Source organism: Cygnus atratus, chromosome 1, assembly GCF_013377495.2.
Source record: "Cygnus atratus isolate AKBS03 ecotype Queensland, Australia chromosome 1, CAtr_DNAZoo_HiC_assembly, whole genome shotgun sequence".
NCBI lineage: Eukaryota > Metazoa > Chordata > Aves > Anseriformes > Anatidae > Cygnus > Cygnus atratus.
The window spans coordinates 182,652,524-182,680,107 of NC_066362.1; positions in this window are offsets into that span (position 1 = coordinate 182,652,524).

Here is a 27,584-nt window from a genome sequence, read left to right on the forward strand (position 1 = left end):
TGACAGTCACTAGATCCCTCCATTAGTTGATTAAATTCACTATAATGTCAGAAAGAATTATTTTAGTCAAAAAAGTAGAGAATTTTGTGACTTCACTTTCATCCAAATCCAGCCTCTTTACTGGTTGAACGTGCAGGAAGGAGATGAGAATCAGAGAATAAATTCATTAGAGTTACTGTGGAGCCATGAACTAAGAGGTTTTTTTTTTTTTTTTTTAATATTAAAAGTTGTTTGTTTTTTTTGTATTAAATAACCTCTTGTTTTCCTCTTTTTTTTTTTTTTTTTGAGGAATAATATTATATGGCTTGCAGTAAAGGGAGACAGAGATGAATCAGAGTCATCTTATATTAGTACGAAGTTGTTTTGCCTTTGAAAACATATGGCAGGAAATCATGTAACATTCCGAAAAAATCTCTAAATAGGTGCAAGCAACTATCCAGTTAGCTGATATTTTACAAATAATTTGCCTGAAGACAGCTTGTAGCACATGGAACAAATCTGAAGACTTCAACTGTCCTACTGCTTTCCTCTAAAATTTAAAAAAAAACACGTTTTGTACAAGCTTTCTCCGAATAAGCCATAAAACAATATTAATGATCTGCATAAGAATGTTAACTATAAATTAACCTGTGAAAGATGTTCATGGAACAGCATGCTAATCTTTAAAGAGGGAACTGCTTTTGAAAACATCATAGAAGGTTTTGGTAGACATGAAGGCCTCCTGATGGCAATGAATTTGTTCTAACCAAAAGGCAATATTTCATGGATTTAAGGACAGTCTTCACTCAGCAAGAAAACTCTTTAAAAACTGATTCCATCTTTGAATGAACCATCCCAAAACAGAGAAGCCCATCCTCATTTTCATGGCTGTTGCCGTTAACAGTATTTCCCTGCCTATCAAATGTTCTCCTAGATCAAACCTCATACAACAAGTTATTAATTATTTGCAGTTTGTAATATGGGAAGATTTCAAATGAAAACAAAAGTCACTGCTATCTTCAAGAAGGACAAGAAGGAGAACCTGGGGAACTACAGGCTGGTCAAGTCTAACCTTGATCCTGAGCAACTAATCTTAGAAACCATGTCCAGGCACATGAGCCACAAGATAATCATCAGGTCTCCTGTAAGATCTCCATAGAGAAGATGTTCACGAGCAAACAATAAAGGTGGATTCAAAACTGGCTGAATGGCCAAATGCAGAAAGAGATGATCAGTGGCACAGAGTTTTGCTGGAGGCTAGTAACAAGTGGAGTAACCCCAGGGTCAATACTGGGTCCAATTCTGTTCAACACCTGCATTAATGATCTGGATGATGGGCAGAGTATACCCACAGCAAGTTCACTTAAAAAAAAAAAAAAACAAAGACAAAAAAAAAAAAAGGAAGAGTGTCAGATACACTAGGATCATTCTTTCGTTCAGATGGAACTTGACAGGCTGGAGAAATGGGCTGTCAGAAACCTTACACAGTTCAATAAGGGAAGTGCAAAATCCTGCAACTGGAGGAAAACAAAAACAAAACAAACAAACAAACAAACAAAAACAAACAACAAAAAGAAAACAACAACAACCAAACCAAAAACAGGTACCAGTGCATTCTGGGGCCACCCAGATGGAAAGCTGCTTTGTAGAAAAAGACCTAAGGGTCCAGGTGGACACCAAGTTGAATGTAAGCCAGCAGCGTGCCATTGCATTAAAGAAAGCCAAAGGTATCCTGGGCTGCATTAGGCGAGCGTTGCCAGCAGGGTGAGGGAGTCGATCCTTCCCCTCTAGTCATCACTAGGACACCTGCCCAGTCCAGTACTGTGGCCAGTTCTGGACTCCCCCAGTACACAAGAGACATGAAGCTACTGGAGATTCCAGCAAAGTGCCACTAAGATGATGAAGGGACTGGAGCCTCTCTCCTATGAGGAGACTTCAGTCCGTTCTTGGACTGTTGAGTTTTGAGGAGAGGAGGCTCAGAGGGGATCTCATCAGTGTTTATAAATAATTGAAGGGAGGATGTAAAGATGAGGGAGACAGGCTCTTTTCAGTGTTACACAGAGACAGTACAAGATGCAATGTGCACAAACTGAAACACAGGAGGCTCTGTCTGAACATCAGGAAACTTTTTTACATTGAGTGTGAAAGAACACTGGCACAGGTTGCCCTGAGAAGTTCTGGCATCTTCCCCCTTGGAGATATTTAAAAGCCGCCTGGGCAACCTGCTGTAGGTATTCCTGCTTGAGCAAGGAGGCGGACCAGGTCCCTTCCAACCTAAACTATTCTGTGATTCTGCGTGATTTTACATCTGAAACAGCCTTTTAACATAATTTACTTCATAATAACTACATTTCTTAATTAATCTATGGCAGATTTGACCATCTCAACTTCATAACCATAGAAAAACATTCATTTCCCAGTAAATAAACTTCAGGATTCATCGAACCTGTGCTGTCTCAGTCCAGAAGATTATAAATTTTATTCTGACATTAAAAAAAAAAAAAAAAAAAAAAAAACAGAATAACTGTATGGATGAACAAGCAATATGCAAGTTTCAGAATGAATTCACTAAGACCGATTACATGCAGAACACCCATTCCTATGGGAGAACGTTTTTGAGTGTCTGTTCAAAATTTTCTCCCTCAGTTTTGATCCTCTAGAACTTCAAAAGACATATCATAGAGCTAAAGTTCACTACTTCTATGAGTATTATAATCAGGAAGAGCAATTTTGTCTCATGTTATAATTTTTGTTGTACTGTTTGTACTTACCATTTTGCTAATTCTTCACTTAGCTATGTGTGATAATTAGACAGATTCCCCAACTGACCAGAGGGGCTAGCAATCTGGTCAGTTCTCAGATTGTTACTGTTGCTCTACTTGTATCAATCACCTTTCCTTGCTTTTTTTTTTTTTTTTTTTTTTTGATTGAGTAATGTATTTAGGTTAGAATCAGACTAATGTTTTTCAATCTGTAACTAGCTTTGATTTTTTGTTTTGTTTTGTTTTACCATTTCAAACCCAAAGAAGATGTTTTATGATGAAGAAAAAAATAATAATCTATTTTTCCAATTGTTTCACTTGATGAAATAAAAAAATAATAATTATTTGAAATGTTTGCTTCAGTGCTTGTAAATACTGAAAACTGCCAATAAAAGCTTCAGAACTATGTTTGTACAAGTCAATAACCAATCAATACACGGACTGAGTTAAGGTAATATAGTACTACTTTCTAAAATGTTACTATTATTTTTTTAATATTCCATGCAAAAGTGCATTCAAAATATTAATTAACCAGATTTCATATCAGTTATCATTTTCCAATAAATATTTTTTTCCATATTCATTTGTTTCAGACATGAAAGGCAAGACAATCTGCTATATATCTAAACTACAGTCTTTGATTTTACATTTAAGAATAAACTGTGTTATGACTCAGTCTTTTTAATCCTTCATTTATATTTGAAGCTCAAACAACCTGATCCTAAATCTTCTGATGTTAAATTAATTCACAATGATAAATCACTCCTCTACCTCTTAGTCTGTTCTGCCAGGATGTGAGAAAATAAATCTGATATAACCATGAATAATTTGATTATTTGCATGTTTGAAAAACCGTTAAACTTAGAGCAATTGATTTATTTGCACAGTTCAAAGGAAGACACATTTTTATTCCTTAAAGAAGTATGGCTTATCACTATTTCACTAAATAAGATTGGACTATTAAACACAACTCTAAACGTTGTTTATTAGAGCAACTCTGTTTTTATTAAAAATAACTTTAAACGTTGACTATTAAAAACAACTCTAAACCAGATTCATTTTAAGAGAAAAAATATTTCTAATGTTATTGTACCATTAAATATACGGATTTATCATGATTTAATTAGACTGATTGAAATGTAACTGTGGTAGAAAAATGAGTTAATCTGTAAAATTCAATTGTATGAAGTTACAGATGTAAGAAAATCAGTTTGGGGTTTTAATAATTACATTTTGAAACAAAATAGTGACATGCTGTAATTATAGTGTTAAAGTCCTGACTTACTTCAAACATCCATAAGGAAGAAGAAAGCACATACGTTCAAAAGGTTTTTCAAACATTATTAAGTCTAGTGTTTTCTAATTTGATCATGGGCTCTATTCTGCTAGCCTTCCTCATGTATATCCATTTATTATAAGGGACTCTTCCAGGACTAAACCTTTCAGCTTGGCTGAAATTATTAGTCTACATTTAGTTGAACACTATTACACTATTATGCATGTGTCTGCATTTACTACTTAGCATGAAAACAACATATTTTTCTATCCATATTTTTGTTTTTGTCATTTTGGGCTCTACATCATATTTTTATTCATCATGATGATACCTTGCATTAACAGTTAAAATATAGACATTATAGCTATCAGAAAAATAATGTGCAAATGTAAATCCAGATAAATCCTCTTTGAAACTGTGTTCAAGCTATGCAAAAGCTTGCAAATATAGGACTTTAAAATCATTATTGTATTCAGTATTACAGAGGTGTATTCAGTATTACAGAAGTGAAAGCTTTTCATAGTTTCAGTGTCTATGTATATACTCTGATAACATCTCACTCTCCAAGGAGGAGCCATCATATTTTTTACTGTAGTCAGGGACCATGATTTCAGGGTATGTTATGGTATGCATTAGTCAGTATCTCTAAACTGGCTTTCAAGACAAACTCAGCATGGAATCTAGATTACATTAGCTTCTCACAGATCATAGGAATATCTGTGGAGGTAAATACAAGTCAGTGAAATTTAAAGCTAAGATTACTTAATACACTTAATTCAGAGCTATAACATGCTGTTATACAATATATTATAGTTTATAACATTATCAGAGTACTATTATATAGCAGTATAATATAATGTGCTATGCTGTTGGGAGAGTGAATCTAACTTTCAACTTCTTTTAACCACTGGAAACAAACCCAGACCTTGTTTTTTTTTTTTTTTTTTCCCTGAGATTAATGGTGAAACTAAGGACTATTTTGCACAGAGACAAGGTGTAAATTTCCTTTGCAGAACTGGGGAACTGGGTTTCTGGCTAATTTTTTTTGTTGCTAACATCTTCATTTTTTCCATCACTGATCTTGGTGATCTTTCCATCTGTGATAGAGTTTGTGACTCCCAAAGAACCAAGAAAAACCTAAAAGACTTTAGCCCACGCCACTGTTTGTCTTTTACAGACATCTTTCTGGACTAGAGACTAGATGCTGGGCTAAAGCTTTGTCCTTCTCAGATATTTCTCCTGCTTTGGAGGAGAGTAAGTGAAGGTGTACAGATGAAGAAAGAGCAAGGCCCGAATTCAACTAATTCCTCAAAAACATCAAAAGCAGTTATACTTAATATTACATCAGTTTCTTTCTCCAAGTGCTTCTACAGATCTTATCCCTTAACTTTCTCCATATTTTCCAGTCAGAGGCTGAAATGAGATATCACTTGAATCACCATACTCACAGCTCCTATTCCCTTCGTCTGAGAAGAATTTTTCTCATTGGCTTCTCCTTGAAACAGGTGGATAGCAATACGTGTGTGCTGGGCCAGAGCATCACTACATCTTCCTTTCCCAAAGCATTTTTGTGTGTGCTTCTGTCTTCTGTTAACAGATAAGAAGACAACCATGAAACTGATCAAACCTAACTAAACTTTCTCTCTGGCCACAGTGACACAAATGGTTTCCTTTTTAATTAGATTGACACTCCAAAAGAAGAGCCCATATGTTGTGAAAAAGGTAGGGCAAACCATGTGACCTAAAAATTAATCTGTGTAGCTGTAAGAGTGTATCCACATGGAAAAGCCATCCAGTAAATTTACATTTTCTTTCCACCTGTTTTGCCAAGACTTTTATCTTTATTGATGGTTGGGATCCCATGTGAGCCCTGTCTGCAGGAGACACATCCAAGTAATTCTTCATTGCCCAGGATTTCCAGGCAAAATATGTGAGATTGAGACAGTGCTAACTGGTATGGGAGCAGGCCAGATCCTACCACAGACCAAAGCACAGACCCACACTCTGGTCCCGCTTGCTTTACAATATACAGTCAGGATTTCTTTCAGTGTTTTCCATTCCATGTTTTCTGGTGATAAAGCAGTGACAGATCAAAAGTTGAATCCACGATGGGGACAGGGAGAGCTTCTACTGGAAATGTTTACAGAAGAGAGGAAGAGAGACCTACCCCAGCAGACCAACTAATCTAATGATGAAAAATTATGCAGAATGCAGAATGCCATGACCACAGAGGTTTGACCATTTGGGACTGAATTTGTCTCTATTATATTGTGGAAAACTTGGACGTGATTTTTTTTTTAATCTGGGTGAAAAATGGGGATGTTTTTGAAACCTTGAATGCTTTAATGGGATAAGAAATATGACTGTCTGTGCTCAATAATTTGCCCATCACTGGGCCATTGATGTATGAGTATTGTCTTAGAAGATATCATCCTGAAACCTCTTAAAGCCTTTCATTTTACTTTAAAGTCGTAAAATCCCTTGGTCTTATCTACAATCTCGGATGTAAACAGTACTTTTAGAGCCAGAACCAGGCCAATTGGAAACATTTTGTTCTCATAGTCAAGAGGGACTAAATTTAAAAGTGCTAGTGAGCCAGCACCTGCTATGAATAAAAGATAGGCCCAACTGCATTCTCCAAATTTATTTTTCAGTGCATCTGGGAGATTTGATAAATTTACAATAGGCTGCTCAACAGTTCCTAGGGGAAAATACACGTAAACTGTAGTAGTATAATAACAAAGTATCATGGTGTGCAAAGAGTAAATCTTTCAATGGATTATATTATAGTGAAGGGATAGTCTCCATTTTTAAGCATTTTGATATGGATTTTTTTATACCCAGACTGGTTAAAATTTAGAAGAAAACTGCATAAATCTGTCTCAGAGGAAACCGAATATAGAGAATAAAAAATATCAGAGGCTTTAGCAATGTTTCATTCGGAGATGTAGTTGATGAGATCAAACTTATATTTGTACTTCTCAGAAATGATGAGGGGCAGTGAATCATGACATTTCTCTTCTGGCAATGAAACGTACATTTAGTTCTATTGTATGCCCAGAATAAGATTTTAAGGCATTGCATATGTTTACTGCTGGTTCTCCACACAAGACAGAATGTTGCACTGAGAGAGTATTGACTGCCTATGATATGTTATAAGCAGAAAAAAAAATGTAGTTTGCTTTAAATATAATTTGAAACTTCAGTGTTACAAATATTAGATTTCCCATGCTTGCTTATTTAATCTTTAAAAAAAAATATTTTCTGTGTTGTTGCATATGGTCTCCTATGTATGGTAGCAGTCCAAGAAAAAGACTGAATAACAAATCCAGCTGCATGCAATCACACTGCCTCATTATCTTCCCTATGTCCTTCCCTGAAGTACTCTTCTGCTAAGATGTCCACCAAAAGGATAAAATCTAGTTAGGTTTCCTATGATTAAATTCATCAGGCTGATGAGTTAATATCCTTTCCATTTATCCACTTGTGGCCAGGTAGGTATGCTCCAGATAGCTTTAATTCAGGCATGATGTCGCAGGCTTCAGTGAAATCTCTAGATGCATAGCAAGGCACATCCTGTGCATGTGCCCAGGTCACTAGTGTGTTCTGAAATCAATAGCGAACATTACTATTACTATTACTATTGTTTTCCATGCTAGCTATCTTAAAGCTGGCATTGTTAGGACAAATTGCAATATATGCATATGTCTTACTCCACTGTGAATAAAATCTCTGAGCCTTCAAGACAGAGATAATTGATTCTTTAAATATTATTAAAGAATCTAGCTTTGACCTCTAGGAATTACCTTACTAATTCTAATGCTACTGCTACTGCTAAAAGGCACATGAAGAAATTATTCAAGCTCTCAGAAACACAGTCTAACAAGGAAACAAGAAAATAAATAATGTAAATACACTCTGACAGCACCAAGACAGTACTATCAGACTAGATGGAAATTACCATTACAGCTGCTCATTTTATTGGATGGGTCATAGTCTCCTGTCAGCAGTTTCAGAACCCTTGGGGTTGTCTCTGACAGTCAAGTTTCTGGACGGCATCTGCTCAAGCAATATTGGAAATAATTTTTTTTTTTCTTGCTATTCTAACTAATAGTCTTGAGAATGTGCAAATTACATAGTTTGCAGACTCATAAAAAAGCAAAGTAGATGTATAGATATCTACCCTTTTCTGCCTGCTTGCTGCTCAAACTGTGTAGACAGACAGTTCATGGTTCTGTTCCATTAATTTTAAATTATAAGGCTCTTCTTTTGCTGGGAACTGTTCCTTGTCATTATTATCCTCCTTTGTGGAGGACCACCAGTAAAACAGATTTCTGGTGTATATCTAAAGTGCTAAGTAATACATAGGGTAGTAGAAACTCAGAATATTTTCCATTAAAGTAGAGGTGGGGGATCTTGTATTTTGTCTCTCCTTTCCCACCAGTGATTTTGCCATGAGCTCTCTTTTATCAGGTTTGTAAAATCAGACTCAGAGACAGCTCCCCAGCTAGCACCGCTCTAGCTATAATTGAGTTTTACTATGTATTGATCCCATTTTATGCAGACTCAAAATCAGGGTTAGACTGATATAAATAAAGCAACTCTGTTACTCACATTTTATAAGAAGTGTTTGGGATTCATTCATTCCTGTGTGGATAAAGCATTCAAACTTGGATATTTTGTTTAAACAGACAAGGATGACAGCTTTTTTTTTTTTTTTTTTTTTTTTCTCCCTCACAACAACTGTTTATATTTCATTGAAAAGTCAAGTGATTAAAATTTTTGAAAATTTGAAAAAAGATATTTTAATATGGAAATATTATAAGAGCTTTTACCCCAGTCTAATAGTAAAAGTAGTTCACACGCTTTTTGATATTCTCATTCCCTGGCCAGAATACATTTTCCTGTAATGCACTATTGCCTGTTCTTGGGGCGTCTATCTCAACTGAATCATTGAAGTCTGAGTCTGCCTGGGGAATACAACAAGAAGGAGAAAACGATGATATCAAGAAATCATATGAGAACTTCTATGACAGAAGCATTTCTAAACTGAAATAATTAATTTTTCGTTCACTTACATTCTCTTGTGCATTGCCTCTTCCTCTTCCTCTTCCTCCTCCTCTTCCTTGCAATTAAAACTTAGGCAAGTCTGTTTTGAAGAAAAATAAATTTTATCAAAACGCGATTTCCACTATGGTTTATCTTTTTTCTCACTACAAAGTGTATATGTAACATGCCAGGAGAAAACATGGAAGTATCACTTTGAAGGCTGCAGTTTTAGACTATTTTTACAGCAGCAGAACCAGCAAAAATCATTCCCTTTCACACTCCTCTGAATCCCCTTCCCATGACAAATTATTTCCAGCTCATTCTACACCCTCAGCTGTGCTGCCACAAATCCTGAAGGACATGAAATACCTTGTCTAGCTTCTCCTCTTTTGTGAGAGACACAGGATGTTACAGTTGTATGTGGTCATAGTTTTCATGTATCAAGATTTTAAAAAAAATAAATCAAAACTTATTTTTAAAAAGCCTACAAAAGACTTTCCATAGCAACATTTTCTATTTTCACAAAATTAATACATTATAAAATTAACTTCAATTCAATTTAAATAATTCATTTGCAGTACTAATTAATTCTTATTGTTCTTATAAGAATGAAAACTATTAAGAACATATTTTCATATATTTGTTAGTTATTTTGATAGAATTGAGAAATATTAAATGACTTTAGAAAAGGCAGAGTAGTATAGGCTTGTTTTTTAGAAAGACAATAAATTATTGACATGTAAAAGAATTAATTTTTATTTGCCTTTGTGATTTTTTACTTTGTTTCAAGACTGTAAAAAGGTTAATGATAGCCATACATTCAGCACAGTTAAAATTAACAACAGAGTCACAGATTAAACCAAAAAGACAATATTTAAGAGTATCTAGAGTTGTTAACAACACAAGTACTGCATTCAGCTCTGGGGTCCCCAGGCTCAAGGGGGAGCCCTCAAGGCTCCCCAGCCTCAAACCCCCAAAAAAATAGACGTGGACATATAAGAATGAGTCAAAGGAGGTCCACAAAGATGATAAAAGAGCTGGAACACTTCTCCTCCTTTGAAGACAGACTGAGGCAGTTGGGGTTGTTCAGCCTGCAGAAGAGAAGACTCCAGGGAGACCTCATTGCAGCCTTCCAGTGCCTAAAGGGGGCCTACAAGAAAGTTGGGGAGGGACTCTTTGTCAGGGTGTATAGTGATAGGACAAGTAACAGTTTTAAACTCCAAAAGGGTAGATTTAGATTAAATATGAGGAAGAAATTATATTCTTCTCTTAGAGGGTGGCGAGGCACTAGAACAGGTTGCCCAGAGAAGGGGGCCCCATCCCTGGAAATGTTCAAGGCCAGGTTGGATGGGGCTTTGAGCAACCTGGTCTAGTGGGAGGTGTCCCTGCCCAAGTCAGGGGGGTTGAAACTGGGTGAACTTTAAGATCCCTTCTAATCCAAATCATTCTATGATTCTATGAAGACATATACTGCAGGATTCAGAACAAAGTGTCCTTAGCAACAGATCCTGAAAAATTGGATCAAAATATTGGACAATCCCATTGAGTATTTTAAAAAGATATAAAATGGTGATCAAGGAAGTTATAAATGAGATAGACAAGAATCAGTATCAAAAGGGATCCTGCAACAAATCCGCAATTTTAAATTTCTAGATGTTGAAATGCACCTCATACAGATGATATTAAGTGAGAATGAGAATTTACTATCAATTTTTATACCAGTTATATATATTTTTTCTTCTTTAACATAACTTTTAAACCATTGGGTGGGAGACACACAAATGATATGATAGATGTTGCCTTGAATAAGGCTTTACTATCTCCCAGATTTTACTCTTGTAAACAAAATGGAGAACTATGATTTGAATGCAGTGATATTGTAAGGTAAGTGCTAACTGAAAGATCATGTTCAAAGACCAGTAAAATACTTCAGTCATATTGAAGGAGTCTACCAACAGAGTCTCACAGGCTATCTCAGGAAATGTGTTGGAAATGGAAATGTAGCACTGGGGAAATGTGTTCCTGAACTTCGGAATTTGGGTCCCTAGGATGCCAGGACAGGAGTTGGCTAGAACACACTGTGAACCTCCTCTTCCCTCAAATTTTGCCTGATATTTTTTCCACAGAAATCAAAAGAGAAAGAAAATTCAAAGACAAGAATACAAAGGGGGAAAAACTAGCTAGATACAGCTGCCATTAAACTGCATCTTGGTCCAAGATCACAGGCGAAAAATGAGTCATTGGCATAACAAGTTACAAAAAAAAAATGAACAAACAAACAAAAAAAATCTATCATCTTGAAGTGCACTGATGAACACGTTATATGTGAGACATAGAAACTCCTTAGAATTAGTTAGAATTAGAGCACTTATGTTCAGTTCTGTAATCCACAGCTTTAAAACTTTAGAGAAGTTAGGAGGAGTTAGGAGGCTGAAGGAGAGAAGTGAAAAAAAAAAAAAAAAAAAGATATATGAGCAAAGCATGGGTGGGTTGCATTTTTGTGTGACTTGGAAAAACCACCAGAAGACGTGACACAAACATGTCTTTGAAAAGAAGTCACTGGTTGTTCTATTTCAATTTTCCTTCAGGGCAGGATGAGTTGTAAAAAACTTATGTTGCAGAAAATCTGATTTTGAACAAAATACTCATGAAATTATTAAAATTCTTTCTAATTTAAGGTTAGGTATAGCACTAAAGCTCACTGTATCAGAAGGTCAACAAATTCCTATCAAACAGGATTTTCAACAACTAATTAAGCAAATATTTGGAAGGGTATCATATGTGAGATATACTTGATTCTGTCTTACAAAACAGGATGAACTGCAGGGCCTCTTGCAGCTCTCCCTAGCCCTACAGTTTTATGATCCTGTATATAATGAGCTTCAACATCAAATTGTTTTCACAGACTAAGAAATGAGGACCCAAATGTCAAATTACTTGCATTGATTCATGCTAATGTAATCAGCTAGGTAACTGGTGTTGCTCCTTATAAGACATAACATGAGCAGGAAACAGAACATCATTTTGACCTGGGTTCAATCCTAATTAAATGCAGAAGATATACTCTTTTGCCAGTGTTATGAATATTTATTCTGGCTCTCTTTTTGTAGGTAAACATAAACAGATTCATGGAGATCTGAGAAACATTCATTTTCCTTATTCCCAGTATGAGTGAAAAGAGGACCACACATGATTTCCTGATAAGAAACAAAATAACCATTGCAATGCTTCAGGATTTGTTCTTTTCTTGGCCTTCTTCCCCCCAGTGTTAACTGGGAAATACTCACTGTTCAATGATGCATCACATAATCTTATTCTAGCTCTTGAAGTAATATTTCTTTGCTTCGTACACCTGGCAACCTGCAACTAGATGTTTTTATTGATAGAACGCTAGGTCTTCAGTTAAATGCTAGCTCATAAGAAGTAACTGGACTTTGGATTTTACCCATCAGTGAGGAACTTGGCAAAGCCATTCACTATGACTGCATGCCAGCAGCACAGAGGAACACAGAAGCAGTGAATAGTTTGGCACTACCCTCTCTCCCACATACAACCCCTTCACAGTGAGCAAACAGAATCAAGACAGAATGACAGTCCTTTGTTGATATGCCATGCAATTTACCTCTCTGTTTTTAATGTATCTTTCTGTGCTCTGAGCCAGCCCAAGCTCTAAATAATAATCAATCATAATCAGGTAATAGTAGATGAGTTTTGGGCACCCTTAAGAAAAAATACCTTTTGAGATGGACTGCAGACCACAGCAAACACATCAAAATTAAAATTATAAACACCCCTCTTTTTCTTAATCTGTTCTAGAGTGTCTTATGGGTACCATCATCATCATGTCCATTCTCAGATCCAGGAGTTTCCTACCCAGTATGTTTTAGAAGTGATGTGCCAGAAGGCTGGTATACCATCTTGAGTTTTGACAATTTGTTTCCTAAATGTTATAAGTAACTTCCTCCTCCTTTCCATTGGTTACTGGAACTGACATATGCCATTTCTTTGGGATAAGAGGCTTTTCACATCTGGCAATATTTTTCTCTGGATGAGGTAGTGAGTTCCTGTATTTTGCATATTCCCAATTTAATAATTTCTAATTGTTTTAGGGCTTTAATTTGTAGTCAGAATTTCCAACTATTTCTGCAGCACTGCAAAGTTCTCCATAGAGAAGTCCTGAATTAAATTATTTTGTAAAATAATCACATTGAGAAAAGCATTAGATTTATGAGGCATTATCTGTGATACTGATATATACTTTTATCACCAATTCTAGGCTATATTTCTATCATTTGGCTGTAAAGTTAGGAATCGAATTTCTAACGTTATCCACCACAGTCAGTAAGATGAAGTCACTGTAATTATTACCACTATAGTAAGAGTGTTTCTGTTAGTGACAGGTTATAACAAGGTGTGCTTTGTTGATCTCTATTAAGCTCATTGACTTGCCAATTGTTATTGAAAGACTTCAGTTTTTTTCTTCTGTATATAAGTTGAAATAGCAGTTTTGATAAGTTACTGAAATTCTTTTGTTCCCTTTCTCCATACTCATGCTGGCTCCTAACTACAACCTTCCAATGTGATCTAAATAATGCACAAAACATGACACCTGCTGATACCAGGGGAGGATATGCTGGGGAGGCATTGCAGTTTCCATTGGAAACCATACAAAGCTCTACAGTTTTGCATGGGAACATAACACATTAGCCTAATGTTTTGCTTTGAGTGTTAAGAGTTTTGTGAAGCCAGAACTCCCAGTGTGAGTCTAAGGAACAAAAGAAAATGCTTACATGGAGTCCAGCAAGCCACTTGAAGATTGTCATGCAGCTCTGATAATGACTACTGAAGTTTTCAAAACCTTGGTCAGAACCAACTTCTGCCAATCTACATGTGTTTTCCATTGGCTTCATTAGTGCTATAAAGAGGGGGGCGGGGAGCAGAGAAGAGGATTATAGTTAGCATATTTGAGGTTGCATGCATTGTCTGTGTTTTTTCCCCTGGACATTGTCCTATTTGTCCCTCAGAAACTCACCCAAGCATATTTGGATATGTTTTGTTGTCATCTGTGGTGATGGTGCTTTTGGTTTTAGTTTATTTTGTCAAGGAATCTTTATGCACTGACCTTTGTGTTTCCACCCACTAGCAAAGAATACTGTGTACATTTGAGTACCCTCACCTCCGACCACTGCATGCATCCTCTTTATCTTTGGGACTGTGGGACTACGTGCAATTCAGGAAAAGTTTATACTGTAGTGGGTAAAGTAATCTACCTTCACCATCATCTTTTCTAGGGAATACCAACAGTGGTTCCTGGAACACTACAGTTTGTTTTTTTTCTGGACAACTCAAAATTGCTTTTAAAAGTAGTGGTGTAAATTTTTCTACTCTGGCCACACAATTTATTCTATCTTGCTACAGGTCCCTCCAAAATCTCACCATCTGTTTTACAGTAAATGAGAAGGCAAAAGGCCCCATATGATTGTAACTGATCACACACTAATGTAAAGATTGATTTTTGTTGTGTGGAATGGAGGAACTGTTGTCTTAAAGAAACAGAAGAGTGACAATTTTGTATACTGTATACAGTATCACATATACAACAGAGTCAGAAAAATGTGTTGAAGGACCACACTAAGAAACCAGATTTTTCCAGGTTTGGGGTAAGTATTGTTTGGATCCTCATCCTTTGGATGAGCCCAGAAATAAATAAAAAATAAAAAATAATAAAAAAAAGGGACTAGTTTTATTCTTAGGATCACTGTAATTCCTCACTTTGATATTATTGTTACAGTCTTATTCTCAAAGTGTCTCTGTTCTCACATTGTCTGTGAAATTTCTGCCACCTTCCATACTGCTGGGAAACAGTTTTGCTAAAAAGGACCACGGGGTCCTGATGAACAAGCAATGTGTCGTTACCACTAGAAGGCTAATGGTATCCTGGTATTAGGCAAAGTATTGCAAGCAAAAGTATTGCCAGCAGGTAAAGGGAGGTGATCTTTTCCCTCTACTTAGCATTGGTATAGCTGTACATGGAGTACTGTGTCCAGTTCTGAGCTCCCCAGTACAAAAGAGACATAGACGTACTGGAGAGAGTTCAATGAAGGGCCACAAAGATGATGAAGGGATTGGAGCATCTCTCCTATGAGCAGAAACTGAGAGAGCTGGGACTGTTCAGCCTGGAGAATAGATGGCTCAGATGGGATCTTACCAATGAATACAAATCCCTAAAAGGAGGGCGCAAAGAGGACAGAGCCAGGCTCTTTTCAGTGGTGCCTAGTGACAGGACAAGAGACAATGGGCACAAACTGGAACATAAGAGGTTCCATCAGAACATCAGGAAGCAATTCTTTACTGTGCAGGTGACTGCTCAGGTTGCCCCAAGAGATTGTGGGTTCTCCATCCTTGGAGATCTTCAAAAGACAGCTGAACAAGGTCTTGGACAAACTGCTCTGGGTGTCCCCACTTGAGTCAGATGACTTCCAAAAGTCCATTCTAATATAAACCATTCTGTGATTCTGCGATACTCTGATCAAATGGTGACTTGAATAAAAAAATTGACTTTTCTGTTTTTCATATTTTTGACAGAATCTATCCATTGAAGCCTAGAACTTTTCCTGATATAAAACATTTTGAAAACTTACTGCATTAAACAAAAAGAGACAGCAAGCATAAAAATGTCTCTTGACTATATAGCTATATATGTTAGAGTTTTATCTGTGGGAACTTCAAGAGAAGAAATTATCTTTCTACATAAACACTGAACTAGTGTTCTTGAAGCACTGTTACAAATATACCAATCAGTGGAATTGTTTGTAGCAACAGGACAATAGACCTGATTCTTGATGGAAATTTGTGTTGGATAATTACATTTTGCGTGTTGCAAATATCTTTGAGGTTCAGTTGAATGTGAGATTCTTCCTGCCTAAATCAGTTGGGTACAGATGTTATTTTATGTTTAATGACTATCTGTTTCCTGATTTTAATACAGACATCTTTATCTTGATGGTGAGAAACGTTTTCTCTTTGTGAATTCTTTTCCAGAAGTATGAATTTTGTTAATAAATAAAAACAATTACTTTATTTTTATTATTTTATTTTATTTTATTTTATTATTTTATTTTATCTATTTTATCTATTTTATTTATTTTATTTTATTAAAAGTGAAATAGAATATGGTGTGTTTTTTTTCTTTTTCTTACAAATGAAAAAGTTCTTATTCATTCCTTACTCTTGTTTTATTTTATTCCAGGATTTTTTCACTACATATGAAATAAAAATAAAAAGAACATCTGTGTTCAGTAATGTTTACAATTTTAATAAACAAAAAAAATGGAGATAAGCAACTGCTTTCAAAAACAAAGATTAAAATCATACTTAAGAAATGAATGTGTTTTCCTTCACTCATTATTTCCATACTTCTTTTAGGCATAAACGGGTAGAAGACCAAAAAAAATAGTTACAGTCATAGATGTGGTAAGAAAAGATTTTACGTTTCTTCCTTCAAAGAGGTACTGAACCAGAAAGCAATTTCTACAGAGGCTCTTGCCCTTGGCAACAGCAAAACATGTAGTCCCAGTGTTTTGCAAGATACAATGCTTTTCCAAAATTCTTTAGTAATGTGGCTATGGAGACTATTTAATCTTCACCAGCAGTATTTGGGGCAATGCTTCCTTTCTTAGTGTGGCCCTTCTATACCTGTACCAGAATAAAAAGCATCATCAATCAACAACCTATAAACACAGCTAACATACTGGTGTAACCCATGTTTGAGTCAATGTCACAAATATATCTGTTAGAAAACAACCTGATGTCCAAAGAGCAGGCAGGTCAAACACATTTTGTGTTGCAGAAAAGACTGTGGAAGAATTCTAATAATTTGGACATAAGTCGGCTAGAGAAAAGTTATGTTCACTCTGATGTCATCGTCATGTTTGGTTCATTGCTTCAAAAGCTTGATTCTAAATATGTGTAGAGTATTTAGGGATCATTCTTACTATTTTGGATCCAACTGTGGTTTGATAATGTATGATGCTGTCTCACATTGACATAGTTCATTATTCTGGATGAGCAAAATTGTACGAAACTTCTTTGAACAGGAATATTCCTGTCTGTGAATGTGGTTCTAAGAAACAGCATCCTTATCACAGCTCCCATAGTTAACAGTGTTTTAGACTTGCAGACCCCGTTCATTATTCCTACTCTTGCTTCATTAGTCATCACTAATGCTATTTTTATCTTCAGAAAAATTTGAAAAGCTCAGTGTCAGAAGAAAAGAGCTGTCCATTGCAATTCTACAAAACTGCAAGCTAACTTAAAAATAATAATAATAATAACCCCCTCCAATTCATTCCTTATATCATCACAGCTATCACTTAGAATGTCTTTCTCATTATGCTGTTAACTGTTTTATTCTTGACCAGGCTACCTAGCTCTTTAGCTGAGAGATAATTTCCTGTCAATTTATTTAAAAATGTATACCAAATGTATATTTAAATTAATAAATAAATAACCAAGCAACACCCCCCCACACCCACACAATTTTTATTGTTCAAAATGCTCGTTAACCTAATTGTTTACTAGGAATTGTTAAGTTTTTATCAATGCTTATTTTTATATTCTATCACTGATATTATTTTTTTTTCTTAATATGGTATTTGCTGTAGTTGTTACCATTTCCCTAGGGACTGATATTGCCTGCCAGACAGCCCTATTTTGTTCTATACATTTTGCCTGGGGCCAGTTGATGATCACTGATTCTTTCCAAGTTTCTGTCATGATGTTTGTCCTCTGACTGTGCTGAACTAAATAAATTATTGAGTGATTGGATTATGTTCTCTACAACAGTTGAGTGAAAGGCCTTCACTTACATTTATGCAAAGAAAGTGTCAGATAATTATGTTTTGCTAGTACCATGCTTACAGGTTTCTAATAGCTTTATAATAGGAGGCATTTCAGTGTGCTTCTCATAATTAAGTATATATTTGTGGTTAGGAGGTCTTTCATCAACTTTCTTAGTGGCCTCGATAAAACTATTTTTTCACCCACTTACTGACATGCTGGATTGCCTGCATAATCTTTCAATTTGTTTTATCCGTGTTTTTCATTGCTGTTTTCAAACTGGCATTGCTTCCTAAATTCACAGATTATGAGGCCAAAAGGTCTGTGGGACAGGACAGTGCTTCTTTGGCGTCCCTAGTGAGATCATGTGCTTGTGACGAGCAAAAGCTGACCACTGGCCATGTTGCTACATGGAGCCACCTGCACTGGACAGATAGGCAGTGATTGCCAGAAGCATAGCAAGTTCTTAGTTTTCATATTGAGAGGTTTAAGCATCCTCTGATAAATAGTTATAATTCTTCATGAAAGGTAGAGGTGATGGCAGTGTCACTGTAATGAAAAAATGGCACCCCATCACCCCTTGACACCAGTTACGTTCTGCTGGATGTTATTTTTTTATATATATAAAAAACTCTGTAATTTTTATACACCATAGTTCTGTAGTTCTAAGCAATGATATTTTTCAGTCCATTCTGACATTTGCATGGATCCTACACAAATGCATATACAGTCATTCTGTTAAAAAAAAATATATATATATATAAACAAATAAAATAAAATATATATTTTTTTTTACTGAGAGACAGATCAAAAATCTCTTATTTTAAATGGGGATGTTGAGTTAGTGTCTATTTAAATAAAGCAACACAGTGGTTCCCATTTTGTATCTGTGTGTCTGGGTTCCTGTGTGTTTATTGCTTCTCAAACCAGAAGTGCCTACAGTAGAAAGCAAGAAAAAGGAAATAGTGAAAAGAAGATAGCAATAGAAAAGAATGAGAAAAATAAATAGCTTCCTATCTTACAAATTTAAAATAAGCTTGGTAGTTTTATGATGTATTGATGATTTAACAGAATTCTGTACTAATACATGCAATAACCCACTTAATGTATTAACTTCTGAAGTCCAGCTCTGAAATACTTCAATGGTAAAAGTTAAAACATAAATCAAATATTGTGAATGTATAAAATTTGATCATTAAGCCACACAAAGTGGGACATAAAAGCACAGTAAATCACAGATAAAAATGTGTTTTAAAATGTTTGTAATTATTTTCATGAGAGCAAAGGCTACTTATGTAAAAATAAATCTACGCAAGTGTCTTGCTAAGGATATTGGTGACTTCAACATGAAATAGATAATGTGAACTGTTGGCTCTCTGAAGTGTTATAACATTCCTTCTTAGGATAATGAGGCATTTGCATGACTTTATTTATAAGCATATTTACTAAGTGAGCAACAGTATTATCCCCACAGAAATAAAAAAGACATCTACGAAGAAATAAACAACCAATATCCTTGCTCTGAATTGCAATAAATGAGCATAACAAAAACCTCAAATATACAGTGCTACAAGGAATCTCAGCAATAGCCAAGTCCAAAGAAGAACAGTGCAAATGCATTTGAGAAAATGATTACCACCAAATACACACGGTAGAGCTTAGAAACATTATTATTATAGCCAAACTATGTTCATTCATGCATGGTAAGTACATTTATTCACCACGGATTGATGTCATAGATCAACATAGTCTTCTTACAACAGGCACCTCCATTCAAATAGCTGACAAAATTAAATATGCAAAATGAACTTTGGTAAATTACTCAGTGGACTATTCTGTCATTTGTGCTACAGCTAATTAGTGGGTCCAAAATATAGCCAGAGAATGAGCTAAAAACTGAACTGTGTGGACAGGTAAGGTCCTGGGTTCAAGCTCACTCCATGACTTTTTTTTTTTTTTTTTTAAGTATATATTCCATCATGGTTATATTCATTGTCCCACTCTGTAAGTGACTATTTTAAAAACAGTTAAGAGGAAACACATGATAGCTGTTATCTGTGATACTCTGGGTATTTCTGCACTGTCAAAACACTTCTCTCTTTATTGCACTCCTGGCCTTTGTTCACAGATTGTCCATACAGCATTAACATTGTTTTATGCTGGAGTTTCTTTTTTGAGTGTTCTGCTCACAGCAAAACCTACTATAGCAGGATGGGAGTGGAGACATCAGCTCCAGCTCCCTCCCCTCCTTTCCAACATTATCCCAACAAGGTTTGTGCCTGTGTGTGTGCTTGACCCACCTAGGTCACAACTCTGAACATTCAAATTCCACTTCTGTTTCTTGACATATAAATAGCATTGTAGTACAGCACTCCAATTATTTTCTATGCTTTAAAATGGGAAGAAAAATGCACAAAACCAACCAACTAAATCAGAACTAAAACAGAACTCAAATAAATAAAATATCATACTATGTTTTAGGTTTGCCACTAAAAGAAGAGCTGCTGTGGTGAGGACCTGTGTTTAAAAAAAAATATAGATGCTCCCTGTGCATCATTAATGACATAATATCATAACAATGACACACACCTTACAAAAACTACATTTTAAATATAGGGCTAATTGCTGAACAAGACAGTTATAAATTCTTGAATGTCACCCACATCTTCATACAGGTTGGGTACCAGTCTGTGAAGCACTCATTAATGTCCTGGGTCCTCCTAGATCATGGCTTAGAGACTGTCTAATGAAGATTAATGAAGAAAAAAGAGAGGTGAAAACCAACAAGCATATCCATTTATTGCATTAAGCAGAATATTACAGGTGGGACACCAATGCATCCGACAAAATCCTAGAATTGAAATACTGTCTTTTTATTACATGAAGAGACATTAATCACAGGAAGGAAAATCATATATTTTTTCCTTCAGCTCCTCTGTTATTTTCCAAGATAGATTTATTTTTCATTAGTGACGTGCTTTTACAGAGGATAGACAGAAAATTGCCAATGTTTCAGAGTCTGGATCATGTCCTGCTATTACAGGATATTTATCTCTTCACTTAAGCTGGCAAGGTGAAGCAGATGGTGACTGAGACCATTTGTTGCTTAGAAATATATATTGTATATATATATATATATTTTTTTTTTTTCCTAAAGAAGCTTCACAGCATAGGGTTAACTTTCCATGCAAAGCAATTCTGGATTAAGCAGGCTTCTTCCAAACCTTCCCATGAACTTCAGTAGCTGTGAAAAACATTTCTGAAAATATATCTGAAAGTAATTCTTCAAAACAATATGTCAAACAAAGTACCAAAATTAAAGAGTATTACTGGAGTACACCTACAAAGGTCAAATGAGTTTGACTTTCAGAATTATTGTTTCTGCTCCTGGTGAAAAATTTCCACATCTAAACAGCTTTTGATCTTTTAGTACAAGCCCATTAAATTGTGTGAGACAATACCAATGGAAAATAAGCATTCTGCTTCCTTAAGAGATTTCTATATAATGTCTGAACACAGAATGAAATAGCCAGGGAAGTTCAAGCACATGTGTGTGATTTAGTGTCCCTAGAAGGGTTATTAATAAAATATTTTGGGCTTCTAAAATAGTTTTCTCTCTCTTGTGCTAAAGAATCAACTACAGTGCAGTATGCACTCTCCACAATGTTCATTTTTTTTTTTTTTTTTTTAAGAATTAGAAGTGAGGAAAAGAGGGAAAATTGGATGAAATATGCAAGAAAAACAAAAGGGGGGGATTTATTCTGCTATTTTTAGTAGGTGAATGTAGTTTGTATGGGCACCTGCAGTCAGTAAATCTCTGCTGATTATGGATGGAAAAGTTCACCCCACTGAGTTGGCATGAATTCTGTGGGTATGTGCTGTTTTACAGGACACCAAAATGTTATGAAAAGTTGTTCAGACCCATCCAGCCTTTTGACTCTTACTGTCTCATGCTTGAACAATCACTGGCAAAGTCTTTGCAAGATTACAAGACAGTAGAGCTACTACTACTATCCATGTCTTTGAGCAGATGCAGAGTCACTCTGAATGAGAAATGTCACTCTGGAAGAAGATAAAAGACAATTCTGAATACCTCAGATGCTTGCAGATTGATGTAAGAAAAACAGATTAAAAAAAATGAAGATATAAGTCAATGTTTTAACTTTAATATAGAAGTGCACAGCTTGTTCAGATAGGAGAGATGAACATTTATTTGTATAGAAATGGTCAGTAATATAAATACATGGCCCAAAGTACTTGTATTGCCCATTTAGAGAAAATAAAATCAAGAAGAAATACATAAAACAGTTCTTAAGCATGCATGTGAGAGTTGCCATAATAAATTGGATAAGGTCTTTCTACAGGACCTGAATGAAGTGTTTGACATTACAAAATGAGGAATTAGTCTAGGCTTCAGGAAAGCTCTCTTTCAATACTGATAGTCAAGCACTAGAGCGATTTAGGTAGCAGGACTGGGGTATTTCCATCTGAAAAACAGTGCTGCACAAGCTCCTGCCAGGAATGTTTCAGGGGTGGGCAGTTCTGTTTTAGGATCCATTAGGTACCCTGACACAGAACTTCTGCTCCTTCTGAAAGCTCCAGAAGGTTCCTCTCCAGTGAGACTCTACAGTCACCAAGCCTGATGTGCTTCAGGACTTACAGAGATTCTAATGCAGAGCCTAAGGCTGAGCATCCTCACTTTGTAATAGTCCTTTCCTCTAGCAGTATAATTGTCCAGCTGCTTTTTTATTTTGAAGAACTTGCCCGTTGAAGCTGAAACAGATCTGAGTGCATTTCTCTGTTCCTCCATCATCACTGTGCCTCTCGGGGCTGCTTCTCTCCTCCTGGTTCCAGCAGCCTTCTCCTGTGGCTGCAACACAGTGACAAAGTGAGCAATGTCACCCATATAGAGCACTTTTTCACCATGATAGGTGGTCTGTTTCCTGTCTAATAGCACAAATTAAAACCAGTGCTATCTGTATCTGGCACTGGCGCTGTCTTCTCACATGGCTGAGACTGGCAGAACAAAGAACTGTGAAATGTAAGGCTGAACTCCATGAAGAGGATTTCTACCCCATTTCTCTCCTGCAGGATTTCTCCAAAGTCCAAGAATAATCTAACTATACATGCTTTAAAAAACTTGCTTATTGAAAGGAAATGGCATTATGCCTTTATTTTTACTCTGCATGGATCATTTTACCAAAAGAAGTTTAACTGTAACCTAATTTTGGGGGTCCTCAAGCTTCAATTCTAGCTCTGAAGAGTCAATGAAGCACTGTCTTCATTAGAAGAATTACACATATCTCAAGTAACATGCCAGCTATACTAAGAAGTGTTTTTTGGATGACCTCAGGGAATTAAACAGCTTTCAGTTTGAAAATTTATTACTAGTAAGAAAATACTAATGAAATATGCGTTTGCCTGACCCTTTTAAGCTTGGCTAGTAAGTAAACATCACAAACTGTTTATATTAAAGAAAGCCATTTCAAAAGTAAATGTTAGTCACGTCAGTCCTTTTTTCCATATCTCTTTTCTGTAAAAACTTCTCTAAATATGGTTGTTGTTTCTTCTCTTGGGAAAACCCTGTTTGTGGAGGAAGTTTCTAGTAATACATTGTCATAGATAATAATAATAATTAAAAATAGAAACAAGGCTTCAAAGCTGAGAACAATCTTTGATGTTACATTAACTCTTTCATTAACTGTAGTCAGGATTAAATATGGTCAGCTGACAGAAGAAAGATGGATGACAAATAATGGATATGTCAGAGCTTGATGCTCTTGATCCTCTTTCCCCATTTAGAAAAAAAAATGGTCATAAAGAATTACAGGAAAGCCCAGTTGCCAGTCCTGTAGCAAGCTGGTTATCTCTATAACAAAGCTGGAAAAATTCTGTATATAATTACTGTTGCTGTAATTTTGGACTGGGATTCCATATGCCTGTGTTCTGATCTCTCCCTTATCACTAGCCCTGTCTTGAAGAGGTTGCCGTATTTTTGAATGCCACATCCCCGGAAGTGTTCAAGGCCAGGTTGGATGGAGCTTTGTGCAAACTCATCTAGAGGAAAGAATCCCTGCCCATGGCAGGGGGATGATCTTTAAGGTCCCAAAACATTCTCTAACTCCATGATGTCTTTTCACTAACAGCAACCTGTTAAGATTAAACATGCGGAAGGTTACTTTTAAAAGATTTATTGCCTCTAAATTAAATATATGAATTCCATGACTTGTCAGACCTCAGCAAGTTTTTTGTTTTGTTTTGTGTTGTTTTTTTCCTCTAATAGAAACAAGACATAAGTGTCAGATTTACTTTTTAATCATTTTCATATTCAGCATTTTATATGGCTGGTATTGACTGTTTTGGAAACTGTTGTTTAGGAGACAAAGCAGGAAAAATGTTCTTTATTCATGTGTGAGATATGAAAGCAGCTAGTGCATACGAATTTTTTTCTAGAGTGACTGATGAAACAGTTCGTACATTAAAACTAACTGATAACAAATACAAATATTTTAGCAGAGGGAAAGGTCTCTGTAGACTTAAAATTGTTACAGAAGTCACTACAAGGAAAGAAGATTAACTAATAGTCACAAGATATCTGATTTTTTCTTGATTTTTTTCCATAGTTCAAGTAATTTTTTAAGTTTGGAAAACTATTCATAAATTTTAACATGCATAATAAACCTAAAATTATTGAAAATAATGGCAATCAGTTGTATAAATGATACAATTACACAGAAGTATTTCCACCCACAAAATTATCTAGGAGGAATAAAAAAGGACTTCTAGCAAGCCATGAAATGATATTTTATGTATTTAAGCAAGGAATTTGGATAGTAGTGCAGAGTACAAAATCTCAACGAAAGTGACAGCATTATATTATTTCTGACAATGGATATGATGTCTCCAATGGTCAAAAAGGCACTTAATGATAAAGCTTTTGGATATTCGTATTCTGTTTTTGTTGTTGTTTTATAAAACCATGTCTCCAAGCTCTTTTACCATTAACTTCTGCTGGATAAAAGTCAGGGATTATCTGTTACAAGTCATTATTAATAAAAGCATTGTGCTAGTTTACATAGGCACAGACTAATCTATTGCAATAAATATCCTTTGTTCAGTGAGTATGCTTATTTATTACCATTCTTCTACAGCAACATGTATAACTTACAAATAGTTGCCTTCCAAATAGACTTTCAACTCTAATCCAAATTATCCAAGCAGCTGCTTCAAATATTTTGCTCCCCTAGAGAAGCATTATGAGTAAAGCTGGAAGATTACTATAAACACGTCCTCATTATCTCTCATTCTGATATTAAAAATGTATTTAACTACATCTTCTTTTGTGTGCTTATCTCCTTAATAATTCTAGTTAATATATTCATAGTCAGGAATTTTCAGAAGTGTAGTGAATTTAAGAGAATACAGCAGAGCATTTACAAAATCTAGATACTCATTACTGACCTTGAATGAACTGGAGTTATTGTAGAAAAACATTAAAGAGTGGAATTTGAAAAAGTAATTAATGTCAAAGAGATGAAATAATCATTTCCCCATTTTGCTCAGTTCTATCTCTGATGTCTGAGTAACAGTGATTACAGTCTTTATAGACTCTGAGAAAGGCAATCCAGTAACTCCATTAAGAGTACACCATTGAGAGCAGAACAAGACAGTACAGGTCCAAAAGATATGAAATCATATCCTGTTGCCTCATAGATATTTTCAGCTGAAAAATGGTGCCATTAAATGCAGTTGCTCCCTTATGGTATCTCTCTTAATTACTTATCCCATCTCCATATCTGACACATCTAAATTTTCTTACTGGAAGATGTAGTATACCTTCATCATCAGACCATGTTTAGGTTACAGGACCAGGAGACATGAACCACTGCTGTCTGATGAAGTCCTTAGTAATATCAGCTCCCAGTTATGGTATAGTTTTATGGATGATGCAGAAGGGACCAATCCCCCACACACTTATAGACCACACAATGTCTAGAAAAAGAAGGATTCATTACTTATCAAACAAAATGAATCTTGACTTAAAGATTTCATCTGAGGTAACGCAAATCCAGCTTACTCTATACACTGTGGACATCATTTTTGTAAATTCCTCTTTCCAAGTTGCAACTTTTCTTACATGTCCTTTTCCAAAGGACCATGTTCAGTTGTGTTTCTTTGGTCTACAAGGATGGGATTCATTGCAGATATTTATATGATGGCTAAAAGCGGTGTTCTATTTTTGTAGTCATTGAAGAAAAACAGGCAGTCCCATGGCAAGATTCATCTTATCTATGAAAATATATGCCGAAACATTTTGTCTGCATATGCAAGGAAGCGCCTCATGCAGACATCTGTACTGTAGATGTTTAGCATCTGGTTAGGTGGATCTCACCAGAGGTCCTAGGAACCGTATACAAACTAGGCACCCATGAAAGCAGGATCTGAGCATAACCAGACTATCCTGAGATACAGACTCTTCAGGATCTCATGGAGATGACAGTTTGACTGTCATACATCTCTATTTTCTTGATCCCCAGTAGCGATCCCATCATAGCATTGATGGAATATAAACTCTTCTTGTCTACATCAGTCAACTTTCCTGCCCAAGAGCGGCAGTGACCAGAAGCAGCAAGCAGACACAGCAAAGCTACCATCCCTTGATCCCACAGTTGGTGATTAAGTGACAAGAGCTCTGTGCACAAAGCTCTGTGCACTAAGACACACCTGTACAAAACACAGAGAGATGACATCCTGTACCACAGACTTTCACCAAAGCATATCAAACTAAGATCTATGATAATTTTACAGTGAGTACAGTGCCAGAAAAATTACCAAACTGAAATAAAATACTGGCAAGCTTCAATAAAAATGAAAATACCTGGATACATACATACACATGATACATATTTCTCAACGCGAACATACATGATTTCTGTTCTTTGGCTTAGAATTGAGCATGAAACTCTATAAAGCAAAGGTGTGTGTAAGAAAAGGGTGTGTAAAAAAAAAAAGAGAGAGAAGGGAGAGAAGGGTAGAATTAATTCTTTGTTTGAGCCTATTTCCTACCTTATGCAGATGTGTATGAATAAAATGATGTGCACCTTGCACATCTGTGCAGTGATTGCAAATTGTCTCTATAGCACCATCTATCGGTCTTTCATTGATGGTAAATCACACTACGGTAAATACACACCTAGAAACTATACACCTCATGGCTGAGAATATTAATACTCCCATACTTTCTGAATGCTTGTTCTTCCCTTCCCCCTGCCCAGCTTCTGTCACTTCTCTTGAGCTAATAATTATGGGCAAAACACACTAGAGTAATGGGAAAATAATGGTATCCATTTAATGCAGGAAAAATAGAAGTTCTCTCTCTCAGGATTACTCATTAAGCAGCGTTCTGAAAATCTATGCAACAAATTATCTTGTTTTTCTGTTACTCATAATGAAATATTAAGTAAATTTCTTTCTGGGTTTAACACTGCTTGGAGAATATATACCAAAAATGTAGCTAAATATTGCATTAAGCAATTTAAAATCCAACAAGACCATTTGGTATTCTTCTGTCACACACAAAAACACACAAAAAAATATTAAAAAAACTACCAACGTACTCTAAAATGATAATAATAAAAACATGAGTTAATTCTCTTTTGGTTTATTTCTGCCTAGCTATA